The sequence below is a fragment of the Lethenteron reissneri genome, chromosome 40, assembly GCF_015708825.2.
Source record: "Lethenteron reissneri isolate LAM-NWPU_2019-01 chromosome 40, ASM1570882v1, whole genome shotgun sequence".
In the NCBI taxonomy this organism is placed as follows: domain Eukaryota; kingdom Metazoa; phylum Chordata; class Hyperoartia; order Petromyzontiformes; family Petromyzontidae; genus Lethenteron; species Lethenteron reissneri.
This window is the reverse complement of record NC_083818.1, coordinates 6,016,124-6,038,656: the sequence shown is the minus strand read 5'-3', so window position 1 is coordinate 6,038,656 and position 22,533 is coordinate 6,016,124. Positions and strand designations below refer to the sequence as shown.

Below are 22,533 nucleotides of genomic sequence, written 5' to 3'. Positions count from 1 at the left end.
GGCGACGTTTCGGGCAGTGACCATTTATTTGATATAAAGAAGAAGAGCCATCATAATATGTCATCACGTCGTGGACGCCTGCGATCAAATCACCCCGGATGTCGGAAGCTAAGCACGCTTTAGCCTGGTTGGTTCCTTGCAGAGGTGACGACTGTACTTGGGCTTGCCAGGTGTTGTAGGCGATTAGCACGGTTGGCTATGTACGGCGCAAAACAAGTTCAACATACACATATACACACACACACACACAACCAATACTAGAGAGATACAAACTCAAATGTGAAAACAGCGGTGTGGTTATCGAGTGTGCAGGCTGTGCAACTGCACCAGGGGCCCAAAGGGCCGGAAGGGCCCAGAAGTTCAACAACAACATTGAAGTGTGGGCCAGGAGGTAGCAGTGGTGTCTCCCCCCCCCCAACCCCCTCGTATACAGCACAATGCTGGGTTTTCTCCCGGTTTCTCCTCCCACACGAATGCCAAACCACTCACGGATGCAATTAGCCAAAAGCCTCAATGTAACAGGAGCATGCCGTCTTGAGACGTAGTGAGTTATCGTTTTTTCCCTTTCCCCGGTGGTAAATAATCGGCAGTAATTGGCAGTGGCGTGCAAAGCTTTTCGAGAAAACGTCAATTCCTGTGCCGCAAGGGAAAAAGCCCTGGCCTAGGAGTTTTTACTTCGGCGGCGGGGGATGCCTCATCTTGAGGAATGAATTTAACGACGGTGATGGGGATCGGGACAATGAAATTTCGTGCGCAAAGTCCAGCCGTAGAGAGGAGGGAAAAGGGTTCACTTTGTGGGAGGTGACATCTTGGGGGGGGGGGGGCGCGGGGGGGGGGGCGATAAGATGCCAAGATCGTGAAGTCATGGGCGAAGTCGAGCGTGAAGGCACTGTACCGTGTATGCGCGGGGAGTGGTCGGACATGGGAGAAAATGTAGAAAATTTCACAAGCGAAAATCGTGCTACGCCACGCTCACGGTGCCCGTGGGAGTGGTACGGAGTAAATGGCTCACAACCCGGAGGTCATGAGGTCAAATACCACGGCCGGGGGGGGGGGGGGGCACGAAGCAACCGCCGCCTGTTTTGCCGTCCACATAAACGGCCGCCGCCAAAGTCGGTGCATTACACGGGGGGGGGGGGGGGGGGGCATACGTCTGGACACAGAGGGTTACTTCCAGTAGCGGCGTAGCGAGTGTGGGGCAAGCAGGGGGAGCCTTGAAATATCCCTGTCATTTCTTCAAAAAAAAATATTGACTCTATGCGTAAAAAAATATATATAATACAGGTGTTGAGATGTTCAACCACCATATTGACAACGATTGCAAGGCATCAAGTGGGCATCAACCGCACATGCTTGTGGTAAAGCATGGAAACAAACATGCTTTGCTCATAATGTATGCATTGCCCTTGACATTGATTGGCCCACACCGAAGACAGCCTCCTCTATGGCCTTGTCTCTGCACCAGTATTAGACCACCAACATTCCAAAATGCGAACAGCACTAAGGCAATGCAAACGCCTATTTTTTCATGAACAAAAAATACAAACGTAACTATTTTTTTTATTTTATTTGTCAAAAAGCGACCTGGCTATCACATATAATAGCTCAAAGAAGTAGCTTATCATCACGTGGAAATGTACACTGTATAGCAGCCAAATACTCTGAAAGCACGTTTCTAAATGTGGAGGGAAAAACCGGAGGACCCGGAGAAAAATCCACGCGACCACGGAGAGAGAGAGATACGCACATTACAATTATGTAGACGTCAGGGTCGGGATGTGTCCTGACTTTTGGGCCACCCTGCGTATTGCTCCTTTCGGGGTCGTGGTGCTCTTGACGAAGGTGCTGTGTTTTTTTTCTTTCCCTCTGCCTCTTCAAATATGTTTTTTTTTACAAAGCACGTAATTACGGAGCCCTCGTCATCACTGGGGCAGAGTGGCAAATTGTGGGGAAACTTTGCGGTTGGCAAACGTAACAAAAATGAGAACCGCTACATGGAGGTGCTTATTATCACTACTTTACGTAATTCGCCAACGCCACCTGAATGCACGCAACATACCATAGCGTACACACAGACAACGTGTATTACTGTGGTGTATACTATAGGAGTTTATGTATACTACGATTCTCTTTCATCTTAATAATATTGTCCATTACGGGGCAAAGTCATACTTCACTATGCTGGTCGGGGCTAGGGCCGGTTCAGATATCGCTCGCCACTGACCCCCCCCCCCCCCGTATAGCCTTAACAAGACTCACAAATACTGTTAGCGAGTAGCAGCCGCACCGATAGAGGATGGTATGTGGCCTCCTCATCCACGCTGGGCTAGACGTGTCGGAGTACCCACACTTTACCCCACCACCGCACGCCAAATCCTAGCCTCTGACCCATTAATACTGCTGGGTGGACAGAAGCATGGAGGGGGCGGTGGGGTGGGGGTGGAGATTTTTTTAATTGCCCCCCCCCCCGTGCCCCAACCCCCCCCCCCCCCGGGAGATCGAAGGTCAAGCGGTGGCCTCTGCATCGCGAGTCGAGCGCGGTGACCATCTGCGCGCACGGCAGCGTGCCCTGCGATGGAGTAATACTAATAAAGAATCATAAATAAATAAAGATCGCGGAACCGCGCGCAATTTTCAGACGCCCGCGAAAATGCAACTGAGCAGGTTTGCCAAGGTCGGGAGACTTCGAGAGAGAGAGGGCGAGAGACAGGGGGGACGTAGAGAGAGAGAAGGGAGAGAGGGGTAGAGAGAGTACAGATACTAAAATTGGAACGATACAGAGAAGATTAGCATGGCCCCTGCGCAAGGATGACACGCGAATTCGTGAAGCGTTCCATATTTTTTTAAAGATAGAGGTGGTAGAGAGAAGGGGTAGAGAGAGAGGGGGTAGAGAGAGAAGGGGTAGAGAGAGAGGGGGTAGAGAGAGAGGGGGTAGAGAGAGAGAAGGGGTAAGAAGAAGGAGTAGAGCTTGAAATCTTTCGTGAAATCTTTCATTCAAATAGGGGGGGGGGGGGCACATAAAGCAAAGCGTTGAACAAAAACACCGAAATGATGAACGAAGCAAAGTGCCGACTACACCGAGCATCTTCTAATTTTCTCTGATCGTCAAGAAAGAGAGAGAGTGGGGTAGGGAGAGGGTCAGAGGGAGAAGACGGGAGATATCGTGGCACTGGCACAAGCCCGCCTCCTCCTCCTCATCCCACCTCACAGCCGTCGCATCTCTCCGTGTCGAGTCCAAACAAAGACTCTGCTGGAAGACCGCGGTGGCATCAGTTGAGTGTCCAATTGCGTACGTTGAACTTCTTTCGCGCCGTACGTAGCCAACCGCGCTAATCGGAGGTGCGGGGGAAGGACAACAACCTGAATCGAGTGCATAGCTCCAGTGGCTTCCTGATATTGGAAGGAAGAGCGTTCCAGACGGCCGCAGAAGCGCCATCTGAGAGGGCGCTACGCGGCGACCTACATCTTTGTTCGACGGCTGAGTCGAAAGCCGCTGCCGCTGCTGCTGCTGCGAGAATGACCACCGGAGTGTCGCGTGATGATGGTTTATACTCCTTGAGATCGGCGAAGTATGGTGGTTCATTTGTGGCCAGCGCTTCGTGTGTGTAACGAGTGCGACACTAATTGTAGATTTGAAGCTTTCGTGACTGCAAGGATTCATACTCTTAGGTTTTTTCGGTAAAGTCACGTAGGTAAAAAATAATACAAATAAAATAATAATAAATGAAAAGAAATCAATTAATAGATTTCTTTTCATTTGTTATTATTTTATTTTAATGAAAATAAATCAATTAATTGAAAAATTAATTGATTTATTTTCATTTAATTTGGTATTATTTTTTACCTACTTGACTTTACCGAAAAAACCTAAGAGTAAGAGTGCGACACTGACTGCCCAATACACGCTTTGATCAATCGTCTGCGAAAAATACCTTAAATTACCTTAAGCGCAAGCCCCCCCCCCCAACTGCAACTGCGATGCCCTGGCCTGCCGCGAGCACGCAGTGACCTGGGAACGTCAGATTGAGACGCGGGCTCGACATCTTTCCCCTAGAGCGTGATATGGCATGGAAGCGCTCATTAATTTAGTTTGTTTGCTTGAATTTACACGTGGAGATACAGAACGGAGGTCTGTTTCCCACAATGGAGGTTTTTGGGTTAGGTCGCGTGAGTATTAATGACACAGCCAATGAGCAAGGTTCGTCACGTAAACAAAATATGCCAATAAATATTCGAATTTGTATTTAGGGAGAGAGATACAGAAAGCAGTTCTGTCACTCTGATGTGCAATTGCTAATACTGGCGTAGAGTGTTACACTAAATTAATCACATTTTGAATTCCTCTTTGGCAGAAGGGGGCGGTGGGGGAGGGGGGTCCCGTTTCTGAAATATCGGTCTCGTTCTTTTTTGTATGCCGTTTAACATTCGGCTCGCGCTATCGGTGCCACGCCACGAGATGAACGACCCATTGCTCTGGAACATTCCGCGCAAGACGGTGCGGGGTCTCGCACGGTGAACGGCGGCTCTCTCTCTCTTTTTGCCCGGGCAGCCGTCGACAAAGACGATCGGCGCACGTGACGGACGAGGTACTTGTGTTTTTTTTTTCTTTCTCGGAGATGGGCGAAGACCCCGGGGCGGGCGCAGGACGACAGGCTGGTGGCGGGACGACGTCGCTCGGCTGGCCTGGGAACGCCTGGGAATTCCCCCAGAAAGAGCTAGAGTCTGTGTATAGTGTAGTGTATAGTGTAGTGTATAGTGGTGTAGTGTATAGTGTAGTGTAGTAGTGGAGCAGTGTATAGTGTAGTGTATAGTGGTGTAGTGTATAGTGTAGTGTATAATGGTGTAGTGTATAGTGTAGTAGTGTAGTAGTGTAGAGTGTAGCAGTGTATAGTAGTGTATAGTGTAGTAGTGTATAGTGTAGTAGTGTATAGTAGTGTATAGTGTAGTGTATAGTGGTGCAGTGTATAGTGTAGTAGTGTATAGTGTAGTAGTGTATAGTTAAGTAGTGTATAGTAGTGTATAGTGGTGTAGTGTATATTGTAGTAGTGTATATTGTAGTAGTGTGTAGTAGTGTACAGTGTAGTAGTGTATAGTAGTGTATAGTGTAGTGCATAGTGTAGTAGTGTATAGTGTAGTAGTGTATAGTAGTATAGTAGTGTATAGTGGTGTAGTGTATAGTGTTGTAGTGTATAGTGTAGTAGTGTATAGTGTAGTAGTATATAGTAGTGTATAGTGTAGTAGTGTATAGTGTAGTAGTGTAGAGTGTAGTGTATAGTAGTGTATAGTGTACTGCATAGTAGTGTATAGTGTAGTAGTGTAGAGTGTAATAGTGTGTAGTAGTGTATAGCGTAGTGTAGCAGTGCTTTAGTCTGTCACCGGGGAAAGGGGAGGTGTGGACCACCACTACTCAACACGCTACTGCTGCCGCCGCGAGCCTCACCAGGACAAGCGAACTGAGAAACGAAGGAGGAAGAGAACTGTGCAGTTATCGGTGACCGAGTTGAAACCTTCAACCCGGTTTAATCGCGGGAAGCTGCCCGGATTTGAACTCAGCGGTGCCAGCGCAGCAATTTAACATCTGACCTATAAGCTTGCTGGCCATCTCTGGTCACATCATTTTGAGAAATATATATTTTTCCCTCCCCACCTCCCACGTATTTTACAGACAGCATGCGAATCATTAATAAGAGCTTCATTCTTCTTCTAAGTATTTTCATTTTTATTGTGCATTCTTAAATATAGGTAATTGTCGTTCGAGCGATAAGTCAAGAAATATCGATAGCCTGAGCTCTCTGGATGCCAGGGTGGAAAGTGGTGGTGCTGAATCCTGGCCTAGCCTGGCGCAACAACTCAACAAACGATAAAAGCCGGAGTCAGGCTAACGCTCATCCAGCAGTTGATTAACACCACGAACGGACTGTGCACATCCACGCTCTGTTTGCGAGTGTAATCACAGTAATGGGTAAAAAGGAATCTGTAAACACGCACGCACGCACACGCGAGTAGAATAGATTCAAGATTTACGTTCCAAATTCAATCAGCTGTCAACTTCAATCACGGCGCTTTCCCACGTTGCCAAAAAAAATAAAATACGGTGAAATATTGCAGCGTCGGCGCACGGAGGTAACGTATGGCGCAGCGACTGGGAAAACCAACATACTTCGCTTGATGATGCCTTTCATTCACACAGGAGACGCTCAGTCTCAGGACTCTTTGTGCAGGAATCGCCCCGTCATCCGCAGAGATGGAGCGATTAAATCAGTTCGCGTGCGGAAGCCAGATGGATTGTTGAATCGCAAGACTGCGAGAAAGTTTGCGATGGCTCGGGGAGTCCTTCGTCCGGCAGTGCGTACGTAGACCACGACCTGCAGATGCGTTGCATTGTTTTAACCTGGGTGTCGTAGCAGTGCGTGCTTGTAATCATCCAGCAGTGGACAGATTACGGCTGATGATGTCGCAGCAGTGCATGCTTGTAGTCATCCAGCAGTGGATGATGATGATGATGCTGATGATGATGCTGAAGCGAGAGAGAGGCTGGCGAAATCTGAAATCCCACCGTCCACGTGGGAACAGCGGGCGGGTTTCTATCGCCGCATTCGAAGAAAAGAACCGAATTCACAGACACGAACGTTGGGCCGCGGATCAATTGAACGCACGCCGTATAATAATGTCTGCTGTGTGTATTTTACGTCTTTTTGAAAATATTCTTTTTTGTAAATTCCCTCCGACGTGCACTTTGTCACACTGGCGCGTGCGGGCGGACTTGCAAGGGGGTTGTTCGCTCATCGCATCGATCACGGCGCCCCGGCGACACGGGCACCCCGAGCGCGCAATTCATCTCGGCGAGAGAAAAAAAGGCACAGCCTGGTTCCCCATCCGGAGCACTCTGCGATATTAGAAAGAACAAAAAAAAAACTTTAACGTAATTATGTTTCGGGCTTGCCGCTGGCGACTGGAGCAGGCGGGTAGAAGGGGGGTGGGGGGGGGAGAGTTGGCAAAGAGAGCGGGTGGGGGGGGCATCTTTAAGACTCTTCACCCATTCCCGGCAAAAGCAACAACAAAAATATTCCGGCTCAATGATGACCGATTATTATTATTGTTGTTGTTACGTTTATTTGGTTACCCTAACCCCGGGGTCGGCAAAGCAAAAAAAAAACCCTTTTTTTGTCCTAATTCCGTAAAAACAAAAGAAAATCTCAAATTTTACAAGAGCCGCAATGCAATGTGGGTAAATACGAGACGGCGGGTCCGTAATAAACAACGGCCACGAGGATGTTGTTTAAAGAACTGGACTTCCATGGTGAGCCTAGACTTCCATGGTGAACTAGACTTCCATGGTGAACTCAACTTCCATGGTGAGCCTAGACTTCCATGGTGAACTGGACTTCCATGGTGAACTGGACTTCCGTGGTGAACTGGACTTCCATAGTGAACTGAACTTTCATGGTGAGCCTAGACTCCCATGGTGAACTGGACTTCCATGGTGAACTGGACTTCCGTTGTGAACTGGACTTCCATAGTGAACTGAACTTTCATGGTGAACTGGACTTCCATGGTGAACTGGATTTCCATAGTGAACTGGACTTCCATGGTGAACTGGACTTCCATGGTGAACTGGATTTCCATAGTGAACTGGACTCCCATGGTGAACTGGACTCACATAGTGAACTGGACTTCCATGGTAAACTTGACTTCCATGGAGAACTGGACTTCCATGGTGAACTCGACTTCCATGGTGAACTAGACTTCGATGGTGGACTGGACTCCTATGGTGAACTCGACTCCCATGATAAACTAGACTTTCATGGTGAACTTGACTTCCATAGTGAACTGGACTTCCATGGTGAACTCAACTTCCATGGTGAACTAGACATCCATGGTGAACTGGACTCCCATGGTGAACTGGACTTCCATTGTGAACTGGACTCCCATGGTGAACTGGACTTTCATGGTGAACTCGACTTCCACGGTGAACTGGACTTCCATGGTGAACTGGACTTCCATGGTGAACCTGGACTTCCATGGTGAACTTGACTGCCATGGTAAACTTGACTTCCATGGTGAACTGGACTTCCATGGTGAACTGGACTTCCGTTGTGAACTGGACTTCCATAGTGAACTGAACTTTCATGGTGAACTGGACTTCCATGGTGAACTGGATTTCCATAGTGAACTGGACTTCCATGGTGAACTGGACTTCCATGGTGAACTGGATTTCCATAGTGAACTGGACTCCCATGGTGAACTGGACTCACATAGTGAACTGGACTTCCATGGTAAACTTGACTTCCATGGAGAACTGGACTTCCATGGTGAACTCGACTTCCATGGTGAACTAGACTTCGATGGTGAACTGGACTCCTATGGTGAACTCGACTCCCATGATAAACTAGACTTTCATGGTGAACTTGACTTCCATAGTGAACTGGACTTCCATGGTGAACTCAACTTCCATGGTGAACTAGACATCCATGGTGAACTGGACTCCCATGGTGAACTGGACTTCCATGGTGAACTGGACTCCCATGGTGAACTGGACTTTCATGGTGAATTCGACTTCCACGGTGAACTGGACTTCCATGGTGAACTGGACTTCCATGGTGAACCTGGACTTCCATGGTGAACTTGACTGCCATGGTGAACTGGACTTCCATGGTGAACCTGACTTCCATGGTGAACCTGAACTTCCATGGTGAACTGGACTTCCATGATGAACTGGACTCCCATGGTGAACAGGACTTCCATGGTGAACTGGACTTCCATAATGAACTGGACTTCCATGGTAAACTGGACTTCCATAATGAACTGGACTTCCATGGTAAACTCGACTTCCATAGTGAACTGAACTTTCATGGTAAACTAGACTTCCACGGTGAGCTGGACTTCCACGGTCAGGGGTCCTCAAGCAAAGTAACAAGAGCAGCCGTGTTTTTTCCCCTTCTTCTAACTTCAAGAGCCGCACTGCAGCCCTTAAAGAGCCGCCGCACGCGGCTGCCGGAACCGCGTGCTGCCGACCGTTGCCCTCTAACCCCCTTGTTTCAGGAGAGGGTCCAAATGCAGCAATCGGCGCCTTTTGCGGGCGGCAATGGCTCTTCCTTCATCGTGCAAACCCAATCGCCACCATGGCCCGCAGAGATGTGTTGCTTTTGATTTTGCGGATGGCGACGACTGATACGCTGCGAATGGAACGTAACTAAAGACAAGCCACAGTGAGTGCCATTGTGGTCATGCAAGCCACAGACCCTGGAGCAGACAGCAAAGCCACAGAGACACACAGATATTCGTGGAGATTCGTAGAGTTGCATAGACACGTAGAAATACATAGAGACTCATAGAGATACGGACACAAACAGATACATCCGAGACAAGCCACAGTGAGTGCCATTGTGGTCATGCAAGCCACAGATCCTGGAGCATATAGCAAAGCCACAGAGACACACAGATATACGTGGAGATTCGTAGAGATACATAAAAACTCAGAGACTCATAGAGATTTGTAGAGACACAACAGGATTATCAAAGACAATCCACAGGTGATTATGACCATTCAACCCAACTATGGACCGTATAGTGAACCAATAGAGACAAATAAAGATTAATATAAACTCATAGAGACGTGTGTATGTTGAACTTCTTTTGCACCGTACGTAGCCAACCGCGTTAATCGGAGTTACGAGGGGAAGGACAACAAACCAAACGCATGAAAAATCAGTTCTAAAGAGACACATAGAGACACATTAAAGAAGAGACACATTAAAGAAAAGGCACAGGAGTGCGATTGTGGCCATGTTACCCACACTACGGACACACAGGAAAGCCACTGGAGTCCGCGTTCCTTCAACGGAGGAAGAGGAGAAACAGCGGACACAAACTCTCTCTCTCTCTATGCTGAAGCCCTCTCGTCGTGGCCAGCATCAGCAGAGGCAGCCTGACCTCGACATTGGCAACGAAGCCTCCTGAACGTAGCGCTTGCTGCCATCATGCGCAAGAAGAGACTCGTGTGCACGTGTGTTATTCGTGTCACGTTCCAGTGTGCAGGTGTGCCCTATGTTTTCGACGAGAAAATAGCCGTGATATTTCGCAGTCGAAAAGTCCGCCAGCAAAAGGCTCCATTTGCAGCTTGCACGTGACCCCGATATGAACCCAATTCAAGACTTACAATGGCGAACGCAGATTGATCAACGCGGAAAGCAAGGTGTACATACATCATCACGTGCACAAAAGAGCTCTCAGCTTTATCCAGACCATCGGCTCAAGAGGAACCGCTGGACGCTGTTGTTTAGAATTACCATCGCAACCGGCAGACGCGTGTCTGAAAACCGGCGCAACAATCCCTGCGTACGGATGACGTTCATAAAACTTGCTCGAGCAGATATGACCGTGGCGCTCTGTCTGCCAGGGCGTTGGCGGCTACGGAACACGTGGCCGCCTGCAATCCAGCGCTGTGGGGAGGCAGCAGCAGCAGCAGGGGTTGGTGGATTGCAAACACAGATGATAGTAGAAGGCAGGATAGCAAATTGTGGAACTCCACCTGTTCTCTCTGTATGGGATTGAGTGTTGCCCCCTCGCACGCGTGGGTTTTCTCTGAGTGCTCCGGTATCCTCCAATATGCAAACACTCATTAATTTGACAATAACACCTTGCTATAGACAGAGGACTGCAGAGCTTGGGAGGATATTTGGCATCGGCTCACCGCTTGGCTGCCTTTTCCCACTTGTCTGCCGGTCCTCTACGTGCCTCCGAGTCATTCTCTCTCTCTCTCTTCTTGAGTGAGCGAATACTGTGCAGTGGCGGTGCATTACAAGTTTGAAATAATAATAATAATATTCTTATAAGAACTCCACTGCCATGTGGCACCGGTGCCTCCTTGCCGGGCAACACGAACGCACCGGCCCGCAGTGAACTCCACCGCTCCCAAAAACGACGCAATGAGATTAAACACGCGAATAAGATAACAAACAAAAAATAATTCCGGCGAAACCAAAAAACAAATTCAATTTTCCACGGCCTTCCTTATTGATTTGCAATAAAAACACGACGCTCTTCCATTAGCCTAATGATTGTTATTAATATTAATGTATTTTTTTCTTTCACAATTTAAGATACGGAGGAGCGAGTGTCAAAGCCCTCCCTTAGTTTCTAAGACACTTTCTCCCCAGCTTTGTTCCCATTAGAACTTCTAATGCCATACACTGGACGAGGAATCCACAATTCTGCCAAAATCGCAAGATGATGCTGGATGTAATTACCAGCGAAACGTCGTACTCTAATTTTTGATGTTGTAAATTTACTCTCCAGCACACTGGTAGACTGAAGTAGGAAATCAATTGGCACGTTTTGTTTTCGTTGACAAACCTAACTAATTGGTTGTGTCAGGTGGTGGCCTGTTCACGGCACATTGCCACTCACGCGACCTAACCCAGAAACCTCTATTATGGAAAAAAGACCTCCGTTCTCTATCTCCACGTGTAAATTCAAGCAAACAAACAAAATTAATGAGCACTTCCATGCCATATCAGGCTCTTGGGTAAAGATTTCAAGCTGCGCCTCAATCTCACGTTCCCAGGTCATTGTGTGCTCGCGGCAGGCCAGGGCATATCGCAGTTGCAGTTGGGGGGGGCTTGCGCTTAAGGTAATTTAAGATATTTCTCGCAGACGATTGATCAAAGCGTGTATGGGGCAGTCAGTGTCGCACTCGTTACACACACAAAGCGCTCGCCACAAATGAACCACGATAGTTCGCTGATCTTGTCAAGGAGAATAAACCATCATCACGCGACACTCCGGTCGTCCTCGCAGCAGCAGCGGCAGCGGCTTTTGGCTCGGCCGTCGAACAAAGACGGAGGTCACCGCGGCAGGTCAGGGCATCGCAGTTGCAGTGGGCGGCGCGAAATTCGGAAAACTTTCAAACAGCGCGGTGCCTCGCCGCCGTGTGTGTTCGAGAACGGCCCGCAGAAGGCGATATTACAGAGCTGCCTCTGAAATCTCTTCGAGTCACTAGACTCTTATGAAAACGTAACGTTTGACGTCACGACGGCCTAACCGATATTCGTCATTGTCAGTGCGGGAGTTTAGCCAACAATGTAATTGCAAAAAACAACTTTAAAATGACGGACTTTTTTGTTGTTGTCGTCGTCATTGGGGACTGGGCTGAGACCATGAACTCACGACAATGGAGAATCCGGTTTCGTCGTGGGCAGCTGCCTGGTCATGAACATAAGCTCTCAACGGTGCCAGCTCAGCGATCTGACCTCTGACCCACCTTCGTTAGTTATGATCGTATTGGTTTCTCCCGCAAGGTCACGTTCCGCATGCTGGACGTGTTTTTAAATACGAGTACAATACTAACGAACGGTGTCCGTATCTAAAAAGGAACACTTATTTACAGCAACCGCTGCCGTAAAACTGGGAATTAAACAGATTGCCGTCCGCGGATTGATGTGTGCGCGTGTGAGAATCAATCATTCACGATTTATGCAAATAATTCGATCGCGCGATACGATTGGCAGGGATGGAATCGAACGCAACTGCGCAGACGACACGGAACAAGGAAGATCAAATTCAAATGAGAAGGTTTCAAAAAAAAAACGAGATAATATTAGAATTGATTCTAAAATCGAACCATGACCCTGGGTCTAAATTTATCCACACAAAGAAGACCCTTTCCCCTTACAAGAATGTGTGACATCACGCAGCTCCAACGTGCTGTGCGCAACTAAGCCCCGGCAAAGCCGCCAAAAAGCCAAACTGACATACTCTTTGGTCTTTTCGGTAAAGTCACGTCGGTAAAGATAAAATAAAATAAATTGAAAAGAAAAAAAAACTAGATTTTTCTTTTATTTCCTTTCTTTTCAATTTATTTTATTTTATCTTTTACCTACGTGACTTTACCGAAAAAAACAAAGAGAATGGATTCTTGCAGTCACGAAAACTTCAAATCTAGAATCCAAACTGACATATTTACGATTCTCAGAATGCAGTGGTTAACGCCAAACTAGGACGACCTCGGAGTGTTATCTCCCTCGAATTGGAAGTTAGGGGGCCAAGTCGATTGACGCGTCTCCCTAGTATCCGTGGGCCTCGCGCGGAAACAGATTAAAACACACGGGGGTGTCTCATTCACTCGCTAGCAAACGATCACGCCAGTCGTCCTCTTTCAGCGACAACAAACTCCTCCGATGTTCCCGCCGCCAATCCGGTAATGGGCGCTAAATGCACCCGCCAGACGAATATTTGGGACATTCGGTCAAGATGTCAGCCTGCCATGGCTTCTCAGTCTCGTTTAATTGAAGCGTCGGATCGATCGATCCAGAAATTTTTTTTGTAACGAAGCAAATCTACCGACTGTATTTATATCCGTCGAGGTCAAGACGTCACCCGAGGTCACCGTTACCTCGCCGTCGCTTCCTTCCTTCTGCCAGGCCCGGGCAACCGTTGCAGTCGCCAACTGACCTCCGAGGTGCGTTACGTCGGGTTTCAATCATCATCATCGCCGTCGCCGCCGCCACAACCGTCGTCTCGTGTGGCTCGAATCTTCGCCTCGGCTCGCCGATCCCCTGGGTGCCCCCTCCGATGCCCATCTCGGTGACCTCCCCCACCCTGCAGACGACCCCCATCCCACCCATCGAAACCCTCCATTCCCCAATGACGTCCTCACCGATTTTCCGCCATGTTCTATTAAAGAACGTCCACGTTTGTTAATCCTTGTGCGCCGTGCAGGTTGCCACCGCTCTCCGCGTCCGCCTGAGTTCAACGGTTCGGAATCTCACATTTCTACACCAGTTTAATTCCACACGCTTTGATTTAACCTGGAGCTATGCCTGCGGTTCTATCTCGAGATTCAGAAATGTGTGGATCCATAGGCCAGTGGTACATGAGCTGAAACCTAAATTCTTTCTCTACTCTTTGGTTCTTTCGGTAAAGTCACGTAGGTAGAAAAATAAAATAAAAAGTAATATATCACGACATTTTGATCGCAACACAAGCGGTCATCCTCAGGCGGAAAAAATAATCCAGCAGTGGAACTGCTGAACCAGCGAGAGTGCTGTTACAACAAGATGGTATATATGTTGGCGAAGGGCAAGCAGGCGGGGTCTGAGCTGGAAAGGAATTCCATCCCCGCACGCAAGCACGTCAGTTGTGTTAATGGGGGAGATTAGGGAGAGAGAGATTAGGGAGAGAGATTAGCAAGAGTATCGTCCCCACATATGCGCACAACAGCAGTGTTCATGGGAGATTAGCACCATGTGGATGGGAGAGATTAGGCAGAAAGATTCGGGAGATTAGCAAGTTAATGTCATGTCTATGTGTAACACAAGCTGCGGCGCTGCCAACTGCGCTGTGAGAGGCAAGCGCGTCCATGCAAGAGAACCACCGCAACGGTGGTCGCGCCAGTGAGACACACAGCTCATCACACAGCCAGAACCATCGATACATCGAGGCGAAGGGAGCAGAGGTGACCATATTAGTGAGACCCCAGCCCGTTAATGCAGAGGCACCTAACAGGGCAATGCAACTCAGAGAGTCGGAGATAACAGCCAAATGGCAGGAAGAATGGAAGCACCACAGCAAGTTACGACTTTGCTTGGTCAATAAAGTCCTTCCAGTGATTGCTCAGCGTATACCCATCTTCTCGGTTGAAATTGTCTCTGTGTTTATATATCTGGATGGCTTCATGGACAAATCTTTGATGGTAGCCCGAAGGTTTGCCGAGTACCTTGGTCTGGGAAAAAACAATATCGTGCGAGCCCACTGCGTTATAACAATGATCAGCCGCGGCAATGGGATTGGTTCTGCCGTGTTTCTCGCTCTCTCTGTGTGTGTGCGTGCCGCATCCTTTCTCAGCGACGTTCGACGATCATGATCATGGGCATTCCTTACAATTTTCCTCCGTCCGTGGAAATCTTTGCTCGAGGAATGGAGCCCGGCGTGGAATCAACCCCCAGAGCGAGGAGCTCGCGTCTGGCTCCACTTCCACACGGCTCACACGTGGCTTAGCCTTAACGGACTGAAGAGAGTGGGTCTCGCCAGTTGCAACTCTCTCTCTCTCTCGTGAAATCATGGTGGGGTGGCAGGGGGTGGATTCTACACAACACCGACCAATGGTGCTTGGTCAGGAAAAGCAAAGCACGTGGGCCCACATTCAGAGATGCCTTGCAAGCACCACACTGCAACTCTTAAGGATGCGCCAATGCCAACATCAGAAGCGGTGGCCTGTGCAGAATATTGGAAGAAACACCTGTACAGAAGTTGGACAGGAGACACGGCGAAGAAGGAGAGTCGAGGAACGTTGCAATTTGACCGAAGGGAGAGGGGGTGGGGCCAGACACCAGTATTTGGGCTGACGTCGTTTTTTCGCGAAGAACTCGCCTCTGGACGACATCTGTGGGTGGGTGGGGGGGGGGGGCTTCATAAAGCTCGTTGGAGAGCGCGACGATTCATCCGCTACAAAGCGCTCGTCTTGTTATATCAGGTGAACAGCCCCCATGACAACCGACACCGAGCTCTCTCCTCATCTGATACAGACGCGCCGCCGCGCTCCTTTTCAGAGACACCCGCCTAACCCACTGCGGTGATCCTTGACCTCATCACGCGGAGGACCTTCTCGGCTCGTCTCGTGCAGAACAACCCTCGACCCTCATCCCGATCCACAGCCCCTGGGACTCAATTCCCACTCGAGCTGTGGCCCAATGGATGCAATGAAGCGAGCTCAAAACGGCCGACGTACGTCGGGATGGGTCGACGCTGTCACAGGGCACGAATAATTGGCAAGGGATTATACGATGGATGGTGGAGGGTGGGGGGTCCACCTGTAATGGGGAAAGCGGGTGACTGGAAATTAGAAAAACCTGCAGCAAACAAGGTGTCAATCACCATTGGTGTGGCCGGCTTCCTACAAATAGGGATCCCCCGCCAGGCGAAACTTCAGGGTGCTTCAAAAGAATGTTAACACTTACATGGGACTATCGTTTTTAAGGGAAAAATTACTTATAATATAACACCGTGACATGATAACAAATGTATGTTCATAGCTTCAAAGAGTCTCCACTTGTCCGCCATCGTTATCAACGCATTGCCTGGAGTCTTCTCCAGGTGGTCTCTAGAGTTCTACATTTGAAGCTTTCGTGACTGCAAGGATTCATATTCTTAGGTTTTTTCGGTAAAGTCACGTAGGTAAAACATTAAAATTAATAAAAGTAAAATAAAATAAAAATTACGACGTTTCGAAGGCAACACAAGCTTTCGTCTTCAGGTGGAACCGTCACAGCCCGACAGCTGTATCAAGTAAAAAAAAAAGACGGAAGCTTGTGTTGCCTCCGAAACGTCGTGATTTTTATTTTATTTTACTTTTATTAATTTTAATGTTTTACCTACGTGACTTTACCGAAAAAACCTAAGAATATGGTCTCTAGCGCCCAGAGGCGGCGCGTTTCTTGTGGCGTTGTATAATAGTGGCGGCGATAAAGGTGAGCCTCGAGAAGTTGGCTCGAACGAAATTGTCACCACAAACGTGTCCCTCTTTCTTCCCCACACCCCCCGGGCAGGAGCGCTTCACCGATCCCTCAAGGCACGATCCCACGAGAAGCCTCGCATCGCGACGCGTGGCAACCGTTTGGCTTCGTGTGGCGGCCGTGAAAATAAACGAATGAGTCGGAATACCCGGAGAAAAAACCCACCAACACCACCACCACCACCCACTCGCCTGACGCGTACGAGAGGAAGTGATGGTGAATCGCCACTGTCATCTGTCGGGCTCGCCTCGGCAGACGCACGCCCTACAAACACCTGGCCAAGGTCAGTCGGAGAGCCCACCCACAACTACTCCCTGCGCGCAACCCCTCTGCTCGAAGCTCTGTGAGGTTCCACGTGACATTGGGTGCATTTTTAGGGTGACTTTTTTAATCTAAATTTTGCCAACGTCAAAAGCCGATGACGTATGCATTCATTTTCCGAATGCGTCTTGCCAACATTTTGCGATTCTTGCCCGGCGCTTTGGCGGGCGTTTGCAAAGCGATCCGTCTCACGGGCACGCAGAGAAGCAATCCGGCAAATGCGCTGAAATGCTCCCGCAGGCGCGTGGGGTGTGTGTGTGTGTTTTTTTTGTTAAACTCGGCATGCACGCAAGTTTTTTGCACATTAAATAATAATGGTGATAATTATCGTAATAATGTTCAGCCTTCGGTCATTGGAGTTGTTGGCACCGTGCTTAAAAGTCGGTGATTTTGTGTGGCCTCCAGATGAAATTTCGTGACTGCAAGGATTCATACTCTTAGGTTTTTTCGGTAAAGTCACGTAGGTAAAAATAATAATAAAATAAAAGAATAATAAATGAAAATAACTACATAAGATCACTGATTTAATTTAGTTATTTTCATTTTTTTTTTACCTACGTGACTTTACCGAAAAAACCTAAGAGCATAAATATCCCTGCGCGCACCCGATTCTCGGGCCACACTGTATCCATCATCCTCTGTTCCGCCGCGTTTAAAAAATAAAAAAAAGTTTGCTTCTCGCATTTGTACGATTGGGTAACGTCGAAGGATGCCAGGAATTCGCTGGAAAGTGGAGACGCGACCGGGCGGCGATCCTATCCGTCACATTCCTGGCCCGCCCTATCGTCTGCCGAGCGGAGGGCGGTGCATTCTGGACACGAGAGCCCCACGCCACGCTCCCGTCGAGTCCACCACATCTCTGCAGTCACGAACACGCGGCAGGATAGCTAAGTAAAGAACATTTAAAGTAAAGTCACCAATAAAATCTCTGCCAGGTGGCCCCAGAGATTTTACCGGAGCCAGTTGCAATCCTCACGCCTGGCGTTCACACTTTGCGGTCCGGTAACTCCGTGTTTTTTTTTTTGGGTTGACCTCCGCCCCAGGGTCCCAACGCCCCCGCCACAGCAATGTGGAACTTTCGCACCGCTGGCTCTGCAGGGTTGCGATCGCGACATGAGCACGAATGCCACCGCAATTCTCGATTTGAGCAGGCGAGCGTGTCGACTCTTTTTGTTTCTTTTAAACTAAATCTCTTCGGGTGTAACCACTGGACGACGACGGCAGCAGTGAGTGTATTTAAGCAGAAGTCCACAGTAGAGCTGTCGCGTGCGCGGTGGCGGTGGCGCAGCCGGTTAGCGAACCCCGGCTACCCGGGGGTTCGATGCCCGATCACGGCCAATAACGGTGGCGAATATCCAAACCGGTCTTGGGCCTCCCCCTAGGTCGACTAATCCTCGAATTGGTCACTGGTGCAGAAGGTAAACATTGCCACTTGGGAAGAAGGGCGGGCCGGGCGTGGTGCTGGGAACCCACCAAGTCGTGTGCCACAGTACGAGCCAACATTGGTGCTACTCGCTAACAGCGCTTGCCCCAACAGTCTGTTAAGGCTATAGGGAGATCTTTGTCTTTAGTGGGGGGCACCATGGCAGTGGTGTCTCGCAGCGGGCGGTGAACATGGTTTGGCCAAAGGGATCATTCGGTCGTGGGGATGGTGGTGGAAGGCCCAAACCAAAGTGTACTACGCGTGTTGAACTTCTTTCGCGCCGTACGTAGCCAACCGTGTTAGTCGGAGGTGCGGGTAGAAGGACAACAAACTGAACACAATAACAACAAGCGCTTGTTATTGGAATTCTAACAAAAAATGTCTCTTCTTGATATTTTGATTTCCAACGATGCAATGGCACTGTATTGCGTTTTTTTAAGGGGGGGGGGGGGGGAGGGGGTGGTGGCCCCGATTTCCACGCGGCCGTCTCGGTGTCAAGCCCGAACCTGCCCCGTGCCTTCGCGTTGCCTCTCCAGCATGGTGGTTGGGTGGTGGGGGCCGTGCCGTAGTCGGCTCCGCGCGCATAGCGAAGCCCGTGAGGTCATTCGCAAGAGGAGGAGGCCGTCGCGTGCCGTCGCAGTGCGCGGCCCTCTATTTATCTAAATTTTTGTTCAAACTCAGCCTGCTGCTGGATGAAGGGCTCCCCATGCCGTATGCGGGTCACGGGTGTATGCTTGGGCATGCGTCACCGCACTGGTCGGTGCGGGGTTGGCGAAGGGTGGAACCGTAGATGTTGGGAGCAGAGTACAGCACAACGGTGGGTTTCGCTGGACCGACAACGACGCTACGCAGCAGCCTATACGAGCTGCGTCACGGTGGTCGCCCATGCAAGCACTCCGGCCAGGCGCAAACGCCCGCTTAGCTTGGGAATTACACCACAGACTCCACACTCGACAACACAGAGAAGCTGACGGATTGAGGCGCAGTCCCGCGGCCACGCAGTACAAACAAACTCGCGGTTCCATCTCCACGTGAGCCACCAGCCCTGCCTCAAAACTCTGGTTGAGGTCTCCCTGTCCCAGGGGTTGCATCGCCTGGCTTAGGGGCCTGGCTGCCCGAGAGCTTTGGGTCATCGTCGTCAGACTGCAACTCCCCTCCTCGCTCTCTCCGCTCCTCTGGCAGCCAAGGCTTTCTCTCAGTACCTCTGATCGACCTTCGCTCAGCTAGAGGTCCCTCTTGCTCTCGTTCTCATCTGCCGCCGTCATAATCTGAAACTCCCCACCAGACATCCGTGCTGTAGACTCCCTGCCACCCCAATTCAAGTCCAGGCTCAGGGTTTTCCTTTTGACTTTCTAGATTTTAAGCTTTCGTGACTGCAAGGATTCATGCTCTTAGGTTTTTTCGGTAAAGTCACGTAGGTAAAAAATCAATAATACAAATACATATTAAATAATAATAGAAAAAAATAATAGAAATCAAATAATAAATTACGACGTTTCGGAGGCAACACAAGCTTCCGTCTTCAGGTTTAACCGTTACAGCACAATTGCTGTATCAAGTGAAGAGAAGTCCCAAGAGACCCGACCTTTAATATACTGGTTAAGGGAGGAGGAGCCAAGATGGGCCGCGGGAGATGAGTTGTTGTGAGATGGTCAGTACGGCTGCTAGGACTGAGCCTTTTGTCATGTAGATGTCAGAAGCAGACAAGCAAGTCAGGACCATGCCGCCCCTTGCTATGCTGCTGGGTGGGTAAAACTCAAAGCAGGCCCTATGGCTGACCGCCTCTACGCATACAAGACTTTTTCATACTGCAGTATGTTAGAAGAAAAAAAGTTTTGCTGGCTGGCTGGCTGCCTGACGCGTGGGCTGGCAAGTACTCGGTGGTGACGTCACCGCGCATATCTGTGTGCTGACGTCAGGTACCCCGCCCTCGACCGTGCCGCGTATCTCACTCAAAAGCGCGGACGGCGCTCGGATTAGCACGGTTGGCGACGTACAGTGCCAACAAAGTGCAACATACATACAGAGTGCAAGTAAAAACAAACTGAATTGTACCATATATGTCTGGATTAAAGTGTGCCCCGGAAAGTATGGCGCTCCACAAACTGGTGGTCAGCGTCTTATAATCTAGAGAATTTGGTATTTCTCGCCACCCCTTTCTGCTAAAACCCACACACACACACACCACGTACCCGCTTATCGGCCAAAACATCTCAACGCTGCGAAAATCACCTGCGAATTACTCGATTGGGATCACACACATGGCAGCGACAGCAACGACAACATCGCCTGCCTACTGCGAAAACTAAAACACCCCCCCCCCCCCCTTTTTCGATTTAAAGCTTTCGTGACTGCAGGGATTCATCTTCTTGGTTCTTTCGGTAAAGTCACGTAGAAGGGAAGTAATAAAATAATAAAAATTAAACATAATAAAATAATTCTCACGACGTTTCGGCCACACCGACAGACCTGGTCTTCACCTGTGGCCGAAACGTCGTGAGAATTATTTTATTATGTTTTATTTTTATTATTTTATTATTTCCCTTCATCAAGAAGATGAATCCCTGCAGTCACGAAAGCTTTAAATCGAAATTTGACTGCTGTCTCGTTACGCTTTCGCGACGCACAATTCGATTATTGCTCGATCCACTCGGGGTTCCGCCGAAACGCTCGCTGGCACGAACGCTCCCAAGCGCACGTGCTTTTTTTTAGACGCGCATTTTTAATCGACGCTCCGTATCGCAGTATGCCGCACGCGCGCGCACACACACACACACACGCATGCGTTGCTTACACAAAGGAAACGAGCGATATAAAATGAAAGGATCATTATTATTTACAGGAGGCGGGGGTTGGGAGGGAGTGATGGGGGGCGGGGGAGTTGATAGGACGGGCTCGCGTAACCACCACTTCGCCACCGACCCTTAGCCGTGGACGGGAGTCCAACTTAGGTGCCCAGGCAAAAACCGCGGTGCGCTAACCGCTTTGCCGCTGATCCACCCCCTCGTAGCATTCCGTGTTTATTACACGTGCATTGTTCTTGGAGATTCACTCGTGGTTTTAGCTACTTGGCTTGCTACTTTCCAAGAGATTCAAAGGCGTTATTGTCACAGCACTTTTATTGATCATTACCGGTTGAATTGGCATTGGTAATCATCACAAACACACCCAGTGAGTGTGATTATTGCTATCCCATGAGTGATGGATATGCTCGATCATGTATGACGACGCCGTAATGTCACAGCGACACGATTACAATCGCCGCCTACCGTTATCAGTGAGTAACATTTTTTCAATAATAATAAAACTAATTCAACCGAAATAATCAAACTAATTCTAACATTTTAAAAAAAATTCACTTTATAATTATTTTTCTATCTACGTGACTTCACCGAAAGAAGCAAAGAATATGAATTCCTGCAGTCACGAAAGTTTTAGGTCAAAATAAAAAAAGTCCTCAAAGTCAACGCTCCTCCGGGCTTCAGAGGAGGGAGAAAACAATCGGGCAGATTGTCTGGACTCTGGGCTGTTTCGTGCCCAGCGACTGCTGAAAGCCACCGGAGCGAACAGAGGGGGGGGGGGGCTTCTTGACGGGGGCATCACTGTTTGGTCGCCTCGGATATCAACCCCTTCCGTAGAGAAAACACATTAGCAGACAATCAGAGGATTTCAATTCATTGTGAGACTCAAGGAACAGGTGAAGCACCTGCAACTAATCGCTTGAAGTAAATATTTGATCGTCCAGAATAAATAAATACTCTTTGGTTCTTTCGGTAAAGTCTGGTAGTTAGAAATAAAATAAAACTAATCACGACGTTTCGATCGCAACACAAGCGGTCGTCAGCATTGCCTGATTGCCTGATGACAACCACTTGTGTTGCGATCGAAACGTCGCGATTTATTTTATTTTCTACCCACGTGACTTTACCGAAAGAACCAAAGAGTATGGATTCCTGCAGTCACGAAAGCTTCAAATCAATCAATAAATATTCTTGATTCTGATCGCTCGTGCCACTGCTGGTAGAAGGGCCCGGCACTTGAGGTAGCCCTAGACAGCGAACTCCGGGAGAGAACTTGGCCTACTCTTTCACGCCAGCCACACGTCTTGGAAGAGGCGTAGCCGCACCTTGCCTCACCAAACGCAATTGTTGTGGTAACCCGTTTATTTTGCTGGGTGGACAGAGGTGGGTGGATGGAAACGTTGACACTTCCACCGTTGTTTTAACTGCAACACCCCCCCTCCCCCTCCAATTTAGTTTTTTTTTTATCATTGTCATA

General features: G+C 49.0%; 1 protein-coding gene and 1 pseudogene across 1 annotated transcript in view; one reads left to right on the top strand and one right to left on the bottom strand.

Moving 5' to 3' along the window:
* The window catches only part of LOC133352504 (agrin-like), a 105,408-nt gene that overhangs the window by 55,771 nt on the left and 27,104 nt on the right, over window positions 1-22,533 (bottom strand).
* LOC133352527 (U6 spliceosomal RNA) lies at window positions 2,743-2,843 on the top strand (annotated as a pseudogene).